General features: G+C 29.9%; 1 protein-coding gene across 6 annotated transcripts in view; it reads right to left on the minus strand.

Moving 5' to 3' along the window:
- The window catches only part of IP3K2 (Inositol 1,4,5-triphosphate kinase 2), a 135,265-nt gene that overhangs the window by 29,931 nt on the left and 90,816 nt on the right, over nucleotides 1–14,518 (minus strand). The window lies entirely within an intron of this gene.

Below are 14,518 nucleotides of genomic sequence, written 5' to 3' on the forward strand. Positions count from 1 at the left end.
TACAAATGTACTCCGAAAAGCTAATTTCATGGCAATCGAAAAACACGTTATAAACGAGTAAACAATTCACGTCATTAATTTCAAAAGAGTTAAATTAAATTACACGTAAACATGTTGAGATTTCAAGAAAGCTCATTAGTCCAGGAGGAATCGGCGCATGAGTACCGAAAACTATTCCACCTCAATTTTTTTACGTGATCCTCTTCAAATTGCCCTACTGATGATATAAATGCATGTTGCCATGGGGCAACCCGGTGCCATATTGTTTAAACCGAAATTGTTTAAACAATTGCAAGGAATTGTTATTTTTCAACCGGACAAATTTTTTTTATATTTTTTATCGAAATACCAATAAAAAAGGTCCAATTACTTTTCACGATAAAGTTAATATTTTCAAAGATATGAATTTTTTAAGGTTTGAAAAATCTCAAATTTGGGTACTTTCGACCCATGAAAAATATATTTAAAAAAAAAATAATATATAAGTAATATTTTTTTTTCAATTCTCTATACAATAGTTAATAATATTGTTAATAGAGATTTAAGAAAATTTCATTGTTTATATCTGTTTTTTAATTGTTAACTTCGCGCGCTCACAAGTACGCGCCGCTTACCTTTAAGTATCGCCGTCTCTCTCTTACTCATGCGCTGCATCGGCCTCTCTGTGTCTTGAATCATTATTTATCATTTATCTTAAAAACTATCAACTTTATCAAGATTTCTAAAGAGAGCAATCTTATTAATAATTAAATTGTCTACAATTTGTTTCTTATATATTTTTTTCTGAAATCAATTTTTTTAAAGTTATTTAAGCATAAATTGAAACATGTAATTAAAATTACTTTTTTGTCAGTTTATATTACTTTTTTGTTATTGAAACAGCAAGTAAGGTAAAAGACCCAGTTATTGACACTGGCCTAGTTGTTTGACACTCGCAATTTGATTTTAATTAAAAGAATGAAATGTTCTCAAAAAACCAAAGATCTTAAAATTTTTAATTCAAAAATTATATTTATTAATTTATTAGAATTGATTTGTTTTTTTTTTAACTAAAATAAAATTTAAAGTGTCAATAACTAGGTCTTTTACCTTATTAATTACATTGAATAACTTCTTCAAACGAAAGTTATAGATGGAGAAGTATGAAATAATAAAACAAGATTTAAAAATAAGTATTTATTTATTATCAATATTATTTTTATATATTATATTCTTACAGTCTTCTGAATCACAACCACATAGAAGTATGCAACTTATATTATTTGTGAGCGCGCGAAGTTAACAATTAAAAAACAGATATAAACAATGAAATTTTCTTAAATCTCTATTAACAATATTATTAACTATTGTATAGAGAATTGAAAAAAAAATATTACTTATATATTATTTTTTTTTTAAATATATTTTTCATGGGTCGAAAGTACCCAAATTTGAGATTTTTCAAACCTTAAAAAATTCATATCTTTGAAAATATTAACTTTATCGTGAAAAGTAATTGGACCTTTTTTATTGGTATTTCGATAAAAAATATAAAAAAAATTTGTCCGGTTGAAAAATAACAATTCCTTGCAATTGTTTAAACAATTTCGGTTTAAACAATATGGCACCGGGTTGCCCCATGGCAACATGCATTTATATCATCAGTAGGGCAATTTGAAGAGGATCACGTAAAAAAATTGAGGTGGAATAGTTTTCGGTACTCATGCGCCGATTCCTCCTGGACTACATATATTATGCGAAATAATTTCGTGCGAAACATACAATTATGGTAAATACTTTGCTTGATTGTCGACCTCAGGCATGACGACAGTATCCATAAATGATCGTATTAGTGTTTTTAAGGGAAAATGTATAATAGATAAATTACATATAGTGACTTAGAAATCTTAAAAACATTAAGATTAATGAGATTATCAATAAAATAAAACATTGAAATACTGCAGTTGGCCATTTTGACTAAAACACGCGTGACGTCACGCTTAAGTAAACAACTCACGTCAGATGTTTTTTGTGTTTATGAATATGTTGAGAATACGCATTTTTATTTATTTTCTATTGTTTCACGTATGCTTTATCGACTCAGAACTGAAATATAATTGCGAATTCACGAATATATGGTTCCGGGTTCTCCGCGCCAACTTTATACAATCATTTTTTATTATTTTCTCGCTTAAAATAATTACTAACACATTTTTGAGCATTATTTTTATGTGGATTCACACTGCAATACTGCACACCACTTATAAACTTTGAAATTCGTTTCTATAACACATATTAAATAAATATTTCTTTAATTTTCTTCGCAATGCGTACAAATAATTACGTATTTACCAAAGTGTGACGTCACGCCTACGCCATGACACCTGCGAGCTGTTTTGGCACAGTTAATAAATATTTTTTGGAAAATGGCTTTTATCTTCGTTAAATTTAAGTATATTACCGAAATATAGGGTTTTTCTTGTATAGTAAACGTATACACATATTATGGAAGAGGATTTCAAAATCTTTCGTCATGCCTAAAATTATACAGAAATGAAAGTTTTATTTATTAATTAAAAAAGTAATGTGAACTGACCATTTTCGTCATAAAGCATTAGAAAACGGTCTGCTTAGATTACTTACTTAAGAATCATTAAAAACTATTAACTACTATTAACTCTAAGAAGAGATGATGATACCCACTTTAAGTTAAATTATACTTTCAAGGGATACGCAAAATGTACGGCTATAATACACACACTCTCATACATACACACATGCACATAAAATGCAGACAACATAACCATAATGTACAATGTACATGTTTTACTAGCTAATGTTGTATCAATAAAAGTTACTTTATTACAGTACGCTGACTACGAGCGCTTACAGGTTCCCACAACACATGATAGTAAGATAACTTTAGAGTTACTATAGAGAAGTAAATTGGTAATAATATAACAGCACTAAGTACATAGTATAAACAAAGTCGTTATCGCTGGCTGTCCACTGTCCAGTGTCCATCCCTATGTATGCTTTTAAAATCATTAAAACTACGCAACGGATTCTAATGCGAATTAAATAGATAGAGTGGTTTTTGAGGAAGGTTTTGAACTTTTGATATAATATGATTTGTTAGAATTGCTACAAAGTGGGCGAAGCCCCACGTAGAAAGCTAATTACTTATTCGAAAACTATTATTGCGCTTGATACGACAAAATTAACGTAATGTGTAAACTCTTTGTACTATGGTAATGTTATGTAGGGTAATGATACCGCAGTATATAATTATGAATGAATATGATCGTGTTTAATGTAATAAGAATAAGATTAATGATAATTCGCAAATCAAGGTAGAATAATTGTGTCATTATAAAAGTGAACGTATATAAATTATGTAAATATTTTAGTGAAAATGTGTGTTAAAAATTTTAATAACTGAAGCAGTTTGGTTGCTTAAACTCGTACGTGCCTATACTCTTGTAAAAAACAATCTTAATTACGAATTAGGATCTATGTACATTGTACATTGCTATTTAAAACGATAACAGTGAGCTAAATGTATGCAAAAATGTTAAGTCGATAATTAAGCGAGCCATTGTTTTAAACAGTGAGTCATAAAGACTTTATTTGTTTAAGGCGTTACCCGGCAATTTCGACTATGTTCAACCTCTATAAAGTCTGGTACAAGATAAAGCACAATACCGAAAAAAATATATAAAATAGGATGGTCTTTGATCTTGAATTGCTCGCGAGGACTTTTTTCCAAAGTTAATAGATTTCTAGAAAAAAAATGTGCCGTGGTCATCGATTTTTCCGCAAATACTCTATAAACTTCGTAACCTGCTGACTTAGAGCTCTGAAAATTTTATGTTTAATAAATTATCAGTTACACAACAGTCCCTGACGAGGATTTTTTGTTTCACTGATTAGTATCTTTTTAAATACAAAATGCGAGGAAAAAAGAAGGTGCAGCGGGAGAGGTTTGAGATCCGTCAAGTATGGTCAAGGTTATTAGCGCATGTATAAGCCTTAACCAGTAACGGAATGTTGAAAACTGCGAAATGTTTTTCCAAATGTTAATTTGGCAAAACGTGGAGTAAATAAGTGCTACTGTTAAGAGAAATAAGAATCAATGAGTTTCTTTATTCCGTTTATAAATATAGTTACAAAAAGAAGTTGGAAGGTTCATCGTTACTTTGAGCTTTGTAAGTTTTAAACAATTTTGGTTTAAAAGCGCATAAAAAACAAAAGTACCCTATCCTTTATAATGCCAACCGACTTCACAAAAAACGAGCCTTCATACGTTACGTAGGTACTTTGTTAAAATTATATTTAACGTTAGTTATCACTAATATTATATATTTGATTAATTGAATTATAAAATTGGAACCAATGTGTGATATATCGATAAATACATGGGCGACAGACGACATCGGAGGTTATCGTGACGTCGCAGGGTCAATAGTACGTGCATTGGGGTTACATAATAACATACATAATACGTTTATTAGTTTAAAAAGTACGCAGAGTAATGTGTATTGTACTAGTATGTATTACACATCATTATTGATTCTTTTCTATTAACCGCCTAGGTAGTACCTATTAGGAAAATAAATACCTAAAGCGAATAAATTTTTGTATATTTTTAATTAAGGTAATTTATAACATTTGTTATTACATACTATGTTTTATGCAAATAAATGTATGATTATTTTTACTAAGTATCTTCGTATATTAAGGGCCGTTTTTTCAATCCATGGTTAAAATTTATCCGGCCAATAAAGTATTACATGATAATGAAATGGTAGTTATTCGACGAATAAGTATTAGGTAACCAAGGATTGAAAAATCAGCCATTAGAATTCTATTTTTGTCTTTTACCTGTTCTTTACTTTCTTTGTGTAATTCTTAATGCTAGCATATCCTTATCTAAATAAATTAAATTTAGAAATATTCAAACGGTTGCTACAACGAAATTTTGCAATATTACAGTGAGTTCTATTTATAGCAATAAATAGGCAAAAATATTATTTTAAAATGGAACTGAAAAACAATAAGTAGTAATTATATTAATAAGTATCTATAATAATTTTATTATAGAAATTTATCATGTTATTTTAATTTTATTGCGTTCGTGACATTACTTATGATTATGAGAAATCGTGTCTGAAATATAAACTGGCAAGTAATATCATCACAGATAATATAATACTATACTAGTAATATTACTATATTTATACGCGATAATTTAATAATAAAGTTACTACTAGTTATTATTCTGCGGTATAGGCACATATTAAGGCTAAGTCTATCATTGAACAAAACATTAACAATTTATACAAATGTTTTAATAATCCTTTTATTTATATTTAAATATTGGTCTTCTTATTCTATTAGTCTTTAATAGAGTAATAGTTTCTATATTGACTCCATTCATCGCTCGATTAAAACGAGTACACAAGAATTCTTCCTTGAGTATACATGGTGTTCACTTTAAAATACAAAAAACTACAAATAAAACACAGCTAAAGGAACAACATTCCATACAATTCATCTTCATCAAGTCATCAGCGCAGGCTTCAAACACACACATACAAAAATAAGGGACTTGTATTTATTATAAGGAAGCTAGTAGAACCCGCTTAACGGACTAAACAAGTTTTTGTTGCTATTACATGCTCATACAATCATACATGAGGCTTTGTACTCGAAAGCCACAAAAACACATTTTCATTTATTACATCATTAAATAAAAAATCATTAGACGTTCATTTCTGTTTTGTGTATACGATGATGTAAATATATCTAAGTTTAGTTGTAGTTAATGTTATCATTTAAATTGTAATTTTAAAGTGTTATAATACTGGTCGGAAGGCAAAATATAATATGTAGAGTTTACTCAGAAAGTCAATAATGAAAAATACTCCTAAGATGTAACTGGAACAAAAAAAATAACTCCCTGTATACAGCCAAAATCACGTTTCAACATTGAAAAGTCATACGGTTTTCTGTCGAAAGATATTTGTACATTTCATTATTGTAAGAATATGAACTTTGGCTATTTTTAGCAAAGCAATTAGATGTGCTATACTAAATTTGTATTCGATCATTAAATAGAATGATAGACATGAAAAACCATTTATGTTTGCCAATCTATTTTAGGAAAGCTATCAAAAGACAGTTTGTGTTTATATTTAATTCAATACTTTCAATTCAAGTGGGCCGAGACAAATGGCAGAGGAATAGAATAACGCTAAGGAATATAGAGACTGCTACCGCTAACTTTCGGTCACACTATCAACGACGAGCGACGACGACCACGAGCAAAATTCCCATCCAGCCGAATCTCGAAATCATACGCTTATGTGAATTAGTATCGATAGCGAATTCTAATCCTTTGCGTTTTGACATTTGTCTCGGCCCTCAGATTTCTAGGCCTTCTTCTTGAAAATCGATTAAATTAACAAAAAAAGAAATATTATTCCACAATTATACCTACCGTATACATTAAAGAGGATTTATTAAAGGGACTGACATCACCTCCCATGAGATAGCTATAACCGCTCATATCCGCTATAAAGATTGAACAAAACACAATGTTCGCTTACAGTGACTCTGTAGGTGTTTGTAGGCGTCTCGTAAATGAAGACATAATCGGTAGTTATCCTTCGTTAGTAGGTATAGTATTCATTCGTGGTTATTTATAGATTTTATGTTGTCTTATTTAGTTAAAAAAAACGAGTAAAAAAAGCGTGTGGTCAGAAGTGAAACTTCCTTGGCAAGGCTCGAAGATACCAAAATCGTCGCCTTACTCTATGACTTGTACATTGTTATATTGTATTTTTAAGTTTGTAAAATGTATTCTATAAGGTGTACAATAAAGTATTTTTCATTCATTCATTCATTCACTTGACGGTATTGGCACAGGTTTTGGCATGACATGACGCGATCTTGAAATTTTACTCTCAACGCGGCTAAAGAAGGTTCATTTTTTGGACTTATATAATTTTCTTTTATTCAACTACACTACACTATTAGAAATATCTGTCAAACTCGTGGAAATAGTCTAGAAAATTCTTGTTTGTAACATACCTAATATTACAGATAGATTTTATTGTAATAAACAATGTGCGAGTAAAATGTTTAGTTAAAATATCAATTAATTTAATTAAAACCGGGAACACCCTTGTACCTATATAAATGTCTTATTTATATAATTAATCAGTTACTACTTACTAGTACCTAATATAAACAATATTATACTAGATCCAGGAAATCAATAAGCACACACGTATCAAGATATAAAATACTCGCTAATTATAATATCTAGAAACAATTCATAATTCATACTTAATTCCTTAATTCATGTAAGTACCTAATTTGTGGAGCTTTTCAAATTAAATCCACAATAAGTTAAATTACTTATTTTTTAAATCAGTAGACTATAATCCTACTACTATTATAAAGGCGAAAGTTTGTATGGATGTTTGTTACTCTTTCACGTAAAAACTAATGAATGGATTTGAATGAAACTTTACCACAATATAGCTTATACATCAGAATAACACATAGGATAGGTTTTATCCCGGAAATCCCACGGGAACGGGAACTATGCGGGTTTTTCTGTGAAAACGCGGGCGAAGCCGCGGGTGGAAAGCTAGTATTATATATTTTCTTCGTACCTACATGTACCTATACTATCTAAACATGCACTTATTATTGTTTACATAGATGGGCAAATTCTCTAAATATTACGTAATTGTGTGCAGTAAGCAGTTCCCATTGTCTTCGTGTTTAATTGTGTTTCTAAAACAATCTTTGTTTAAATTAAAGTGATAGTTCGGTATCTTACCTACTAACACACTTTCGAGTCAAACAAAGATATGAGATAATAGAGGTCAGATATATTACGAACCAAATAATAAAAGAAACACCATTTTGATTCGTTTTTAAATATATAATAGCTTAATCCAATTGATTATTCAACTGAATTAATTCGATTAAAATATTTGGTTTAAAGTTTTATGTGTCAGTTTTTTTATTGTTTGTGTGTAAAATATGTATTGCAAGGTATGGTAATTTTCTATTCATTATGCTAAGTAAATAATATTAAGCGTATTTTCAAATGTTATTTACACAGAAATTCCTATAACTAGTACATACTTAGTTTGATTTTTTTTTTCTTAACCACTTATAATATTACGTTAAAAATTACACTCTACATTTCTACAACCATCTCTATCGTATCATGCATTTATGTTTTTTTTATTTGGTTTACTAGATCATCATCATCATCAGCCCATATATGTTCCCACTGCTGGGACACGGGCCTCCTATGAGGGTACAGGCCATAATCCACCACGCTGGCCAAGTGCGGGTTGGCGGATGACACATATCGTCGAACTTTTGATTCTTCGACATGTCGGTTTCCTCACGATGTTTTCCTTCACCGTTCGAGCAGTGGTGATGTTACAACATGCGCAGATAAATTGAAAAATCAATTTATTTCCTGCGCGCTCGCCCGGTCTCGAACCCCGGACTTATCGATTCGAAGTCCGAGGTCTCACCACTGAGCCACCACTGCTCTTTATGCGGTTTACTAGATATTAACTACCTATCTACTTAGACAAAAAAATAAATCAAAACTGTCATTTCATTTCTAATACTTCTTACAAATGATTTATCAAATAATTGCTATTTTATCAAATCCAATTAGTGATCTATAATTTAATTGCTCACGTCATTGAATTATAATAATTATAACTCTTAATTAGTACTAAAATGTATAAAATCATTAAGCCACTTACGATACCACGTGTTTAATAAAATAACAAATTTTTTATGATCCACCGGACGAAGCCAAATTAAATAAATTCGTTCTAATATTACCTATAAATTCGAAAGTCAGTGTATTTATCAGTTCTGTCTGTTACACTCACGGGTAAACAACCACCGATTTGATTAAAACTATCAAACGAAAATATTGGAATGACAATATAGTAAGGCCCTTTTACCAAAAATCGAAACGAGTACAGAGTATGAAAAAAGTACTATGCGAGTTTTTGTCTGTGATTTTCAAGGTATGTGAAACCACGGGGCACACCGCACAGTTAGTATTAGAATATCTACACTCTACAGGATGCTTTCCTTGCGAACAATTCACGTTACCAATTTTCATTGTCTGTTTCACCACAAAGAAATTTTTGCTTCGCGTCATAATTACATAAAAAGTATGCCCTTCTCCAAGCTTCCATCAACATATAAAAATTAAAATTAAACCAAATCTGTCAACATTTCACAAGTGAAGTTAAATATAAACTTACTTTCGCATGTTATAGTATCTACGGATGTAGATCAGGGTCGTCATTAAAATTAAATTCGTAAGTATGGTAAACAGAATTAATTTGGACATCCATATATTCATTGAGATATTACCTATAGTGCCAATTTTAATGATTATTACCGTGATTATTAAGCCAATTTTAATGATTATTACCGTGATTATTAATTCAAATCATCACTTAATGTTTATTCAATAGAAATCATATACCTACCACCAGTTTTAGGCCGCGAATCAAGATTTTAAATTAGCTTTTATAGTGAGAGATAATGGTTTCATTATACAAAGTATTAAATATTTAACATTAAATATTTCATCGCGATTTATAATAGTTTTTTTTTATTGTTCTTTTAAAAAGATCTCGAATTTTGCAAATCAGAATATAAGTAATACGAATATAGGTACGAATTTCATAGAATTAAATATTTTATCTTCATGTTCGTCTACCTATTTATTTAAAGTTCTAAAAGCTATTCAAAGATTACTCACACAAAATAAACCATTAAATCAGTTACATATTAGATATCAATACATTTGAATGTTTAGAACTGGTTTCGAATCAACTCGAACGGATCAAAAACAATAGTTACATATGAGATGCGACTTTTTAAGGTCAGTAGGGCACCACGCGTTTATTCGATAACGGTAAACGTAATGTCCGACCATGTGCTTACTGCTTTGGGAACTACACGATTTATATCATACTAGCTTACCACCCGTGGCTTCATACGCTTTGTCTAAAATCTTTTAAATTAAATACTCACCACTCCATATCTACTTAATAATACCTGATCAAAATCCGTTTAGGGACGTGGACAGATAGACAGCGCCTTTGTTTTGTACTATGTGAAAAGTTAAAGAATTTTACTAAATATTGTAACCGTGCTATTGAATTAAGTAAAATATATATATGGAATAGGATATAGGTAAAGAATTCATTAACATGAGTAATTTGAATGGTACTGATTTCTTTAGAAAGTACTTAAAATAATTGGTATGCTTTGCTAGTTCGATGGTAAAAGTAAACCGTACCGTGTCTTGACTGAAATGTATTTCGATGTGGAAAAATAAAAGTAAAAATTATTATCATCTAGCAGGTAGAGATTTTATTACCAAATAATACATTAGAATATTGATTAATTACAAAACTTCTGGCCCAAAGAGGCGCTAATAAAATTGATAGAGCGCCGCTAATTTAAATTGTATGTGTGTTAAAATAACGATTAAGTCCTGCGTCAGTTTTTTAATATAATTTTTAATATTATTGTTATTAATTTAATATAATCAGTTTTTTTAAGCAACTTCAATGTAAGAAGGGGTTAATTATTTCAATTCTTGTGTGTATCGAAGATGCGCACTTTATGACTTATAGACTATGAGTGCTTAAGAGCATCACGCTATCAATATAGAAACGTCATATAAAATGTCACAATAACTAACGTAATATATTATGTGACTAAAAATACTATGAAACAATGACGTGAAGGTATTGTAAGTTGTAACAAGTGGAGTGATTCACAAAGTGACGTTTTTGCTATATATTTAATTGGTTATTACATGTAATCCATCAACTTTAAGAATTGTGATTTGTGAACCGCATTAGATGATTCATTTTATTCGCAATGTAGCTGGTAGTCATATAGTTTTTATAGAGCTCGTAAGTGGCCAGTAATTTTCCAATGGTCACTATACTTTCAGAGTATTGTTTACGTTAGTTTTGTTATCTGTAGTATTAATTCGGCTTAAACCTTTAAATTGTTTGTTTTATTTGCTTAATCTCTTTTATTGCATTTACTCTCAAGCACTTCTAATTACCTTTGTATTAAGCCTGAGCGAGTAAAGTACATTTTAAGATCTTACAATTTAAATTCCTACAACCTTTGTCGATACTTTTTTTGCAACTTCCATTTTTTGTGCCGCTTTACACAGATATAAATTCAGTAAACATAAATAGACATACTAAATACTAATTTAAAAACTAAATATTTCTAGATAGTTTATTTTTAGACCTGCAAATTGCAATGTTGCATAATTTGCATATGCGAAACAATAAAAAAAGTTCAAAGCGATGCAGATGTTACCACGTGTTAATTGATTATAAAACCAGATAAAACGACCTTCGAATGTAACTAGCAACACCTACGGCATAAATGATGACGTGTGTTAATACAATGGACTTAATGGCAAAGATGTTCTGATAAACTGGGTGGAGCTTTATGTTTAAGGTTTTGTTCCTTAATAAACCTTCCTCATATACATTTTCTTGGTATGCTCCGTATGGAAACTGTTCCTAGTAATGTTGAGTATGCGGGTATTTTTATATTTGCGACATATCTAGCGGCTTGGCCACTATCCTTATTCCTTGCAATGAGTCATTCGACATCAAACTATCGCACTGAAAGCACGTCAAGTTGCGGCGTTGCATGTTATTCAAAATGAAAGGGAATATTATCTTTAATATTAATGTGTTTAATAAAACTTGAAAAGCTCGATAATCTGAATAATGCACATTAAAATGTCATTAAATTTTAATCTTGAAATATAAAACGGAGATTTTTTCAAAATATCTTATAAAGTTACAAAATAAATACCTTTCTATTTAAGGACATAATATCAGTTGCAATTTGTATTCACCAAATCGAATAATTTAACAATATGCATTGGAATTTAACAACGTTAGGCGACTGCATAAAAATACATAGAGCAAAATATTAGCATACATTCTAAATACTATAATCATATGAACAATAAAGGTTTACTAGGTACTGATTTAGTTATTCTTCAATTTGAGCAACAAAATATTGACCTCGAAACAAACTAAAATACATTCAGTCAAATACTGAATATCAAACGGTTTACGAACTTATGCTATATATCACTGTCATAGTAATGAGCCTGGCTAATAAACCTCTTCACTAACTAAATACGTCAATGCTAAATGCGTCAATACAAATCTTATATAACTTACAATTTGTATGACAAACTTTAAATGTAAGCTACACTTTGCAGGGAATGTTACTAAGTAGTAGGAAAGATATTTTATGAATCGTAGAACGTTATTTTGGGAAAAATTTGCGTTTAGAAATTGTTGAGTTTGAATATTTGTTATGCTGTTTGATTAATTTTATATTTTATTACTAATTCCCGATGTTTTAAACTATGCAGTGAACTGGTCACGGGTATATTTCCGTCTTGAAAACTCCCAAGAAAGGAACGGATTATTTTATAAAAATATCTATTATTTATTTATATACTACATGACATAATTTAGATTATTCTGCCATTTATATTTGAATAGATTAATTAAAATGTACCCTAATTTGTAATGTTGATAACCGTCAGTGATAAACTACGTGCGTAGCATTTGTTAAATGCCAAATGGAAAATTTTCACAAAATGGCATGATCTTCTGACGAGTGACGACCCGATCACAAAGTCTATAGTGGTAAATTCACAGATCACAGAAACTGGTAAATTACTGTGGTATTATACCAGGGGGCGGGGTTTGACCCCATGTCTCGAAAAAGATTATTTTTTTCGCATTGTCAAAATTTAAGCTATTGGATCTTCATATTTATGAATATAGATATAATATAAAGAAAAAAAAGGTATTATTGTGTTTATAATATACGTAATATTGTATTAATTAGTTTTACCTACTCTGAGCTATTATTAAAAAGTTCATTACTATTAACCAACAAATTGATTTTTTATGGATAAAAACATTGCTGGGAGGTAACAAAAACTAAATGTTATTTGGCAATTATGGGGATTGGCCATGTTGCAAAAATATAACATAGATAGCAAATAGATTTATTTGCTTTGAGTTGCAATACAATCTATTAAATATATGGACTTTATTTCAATAAAATTAACTTTGGTATTTACGTAAGTACCTAATGACCTAATTAAATTACCTACATAGAGAATATAAACAATGCTTTTGATTTACAAATAATATGTAGGTACGTTTTTAAAATACCGAAATTATTTTCTTTATTGACAAGAACCTCGATCTAATGTGACAGTTTAAGTTTGAACACTATTGCTTAAATAAAAATATCTATCGAGACATTCATATTTTCGTGCTTTTCAGTTAAAATTCAAGTACAAAAACAGGCAAGATCATATATATTTACATAACTAACATGGACGCCACTTGTCTGAACCTACGAAGCAAAGGCCAAGTTATGACTGCAAAGTTATAAACAATCTTTATTTAATATCAATGCACTGATATACCTAATTCTATGTATATTCAAAACCATCTCATACTTATATCATACAATACCTACTCTAGCTAAAAATTTTAGCTCGTTTAACTTGAGTTCGGCACAATTAATAAAAAGAAGTGGATCATTATTAATGTAATATCGACAGCTTCTTGCTGACTTTTTGAAATTGTCTAAGCTCCCGATGGGAAAATATAACTGAACCTAATAATAAAAAGCTGAAGAGTTTGTTTGTTTGTTTGAATGCGCTAATCTCAGGAACTACATATCGAGGAAGGCTATAGGCTATAATATATCATCACGCTCAGACCAAAAGGAGCGGAGCAATGCGGGTGAAACCGCGGTCTAAAATAATGAGATTGGTCGTGAAGACCTGTTTAAATATAATGTCTATAATTAAATAAATAATTATCTTTTTTTCTTGATTAAATTAGGCAGTAAATAGGAACCATTATCGCATATTGGTTTTGTTGTAAAAGCAAGAAGTTATTGCAAAAGTAAATTAAGTAAATACCTAGGTACATTTTATTTAGACTTAACGTGACCTTTTATTTGTACTGTTGTTATCTGTACAGTAGATACATGTAAACTGTTTAATGTACTTCATATTAAGTGCGAGTTATTACAGTTCTTATGAACATAAATAGCGTATGTTCAATCCATAGTGGATGAAATTTATATGATAATTTTAAAGAGCGCTTAAAATGTCAGTCAGAGTTGATTTTTCGGAAATCTCTCATAAGAATGTAATTTTGGTGTCCAAACCATATAGGAAAGTAATATGGGGCAATTGCAAAACATTCGTATAAAACAATATTTTATATTTCGCTTAATTCAATAACCTTCATCAATAAAAATTTCATAAAATCTTAATATTATAAAGCTGAAGAGATGCTGAAGAGTTTGTTTGTTGTTTTTCTTAGGAACTACTGGTCCGATTTGAAAAATTATTTCGGTGTTAGAT

This window comes from Colias eurytheme, chromosome 7, assembly GCF_061535395.1.
Source record: "Colias eurytheme isolate Ceu_HAF_F1 chromosome 7, ilColEury1 Martin Lab GWU primary, whole genome shotgun sequence".
Classification (NCBI taxonomy): Eukaryota; Metazoa; Arthropoda; class Insecta; order Lepidoptera; family Pieridae; genus Colias; species Colias eurytheme.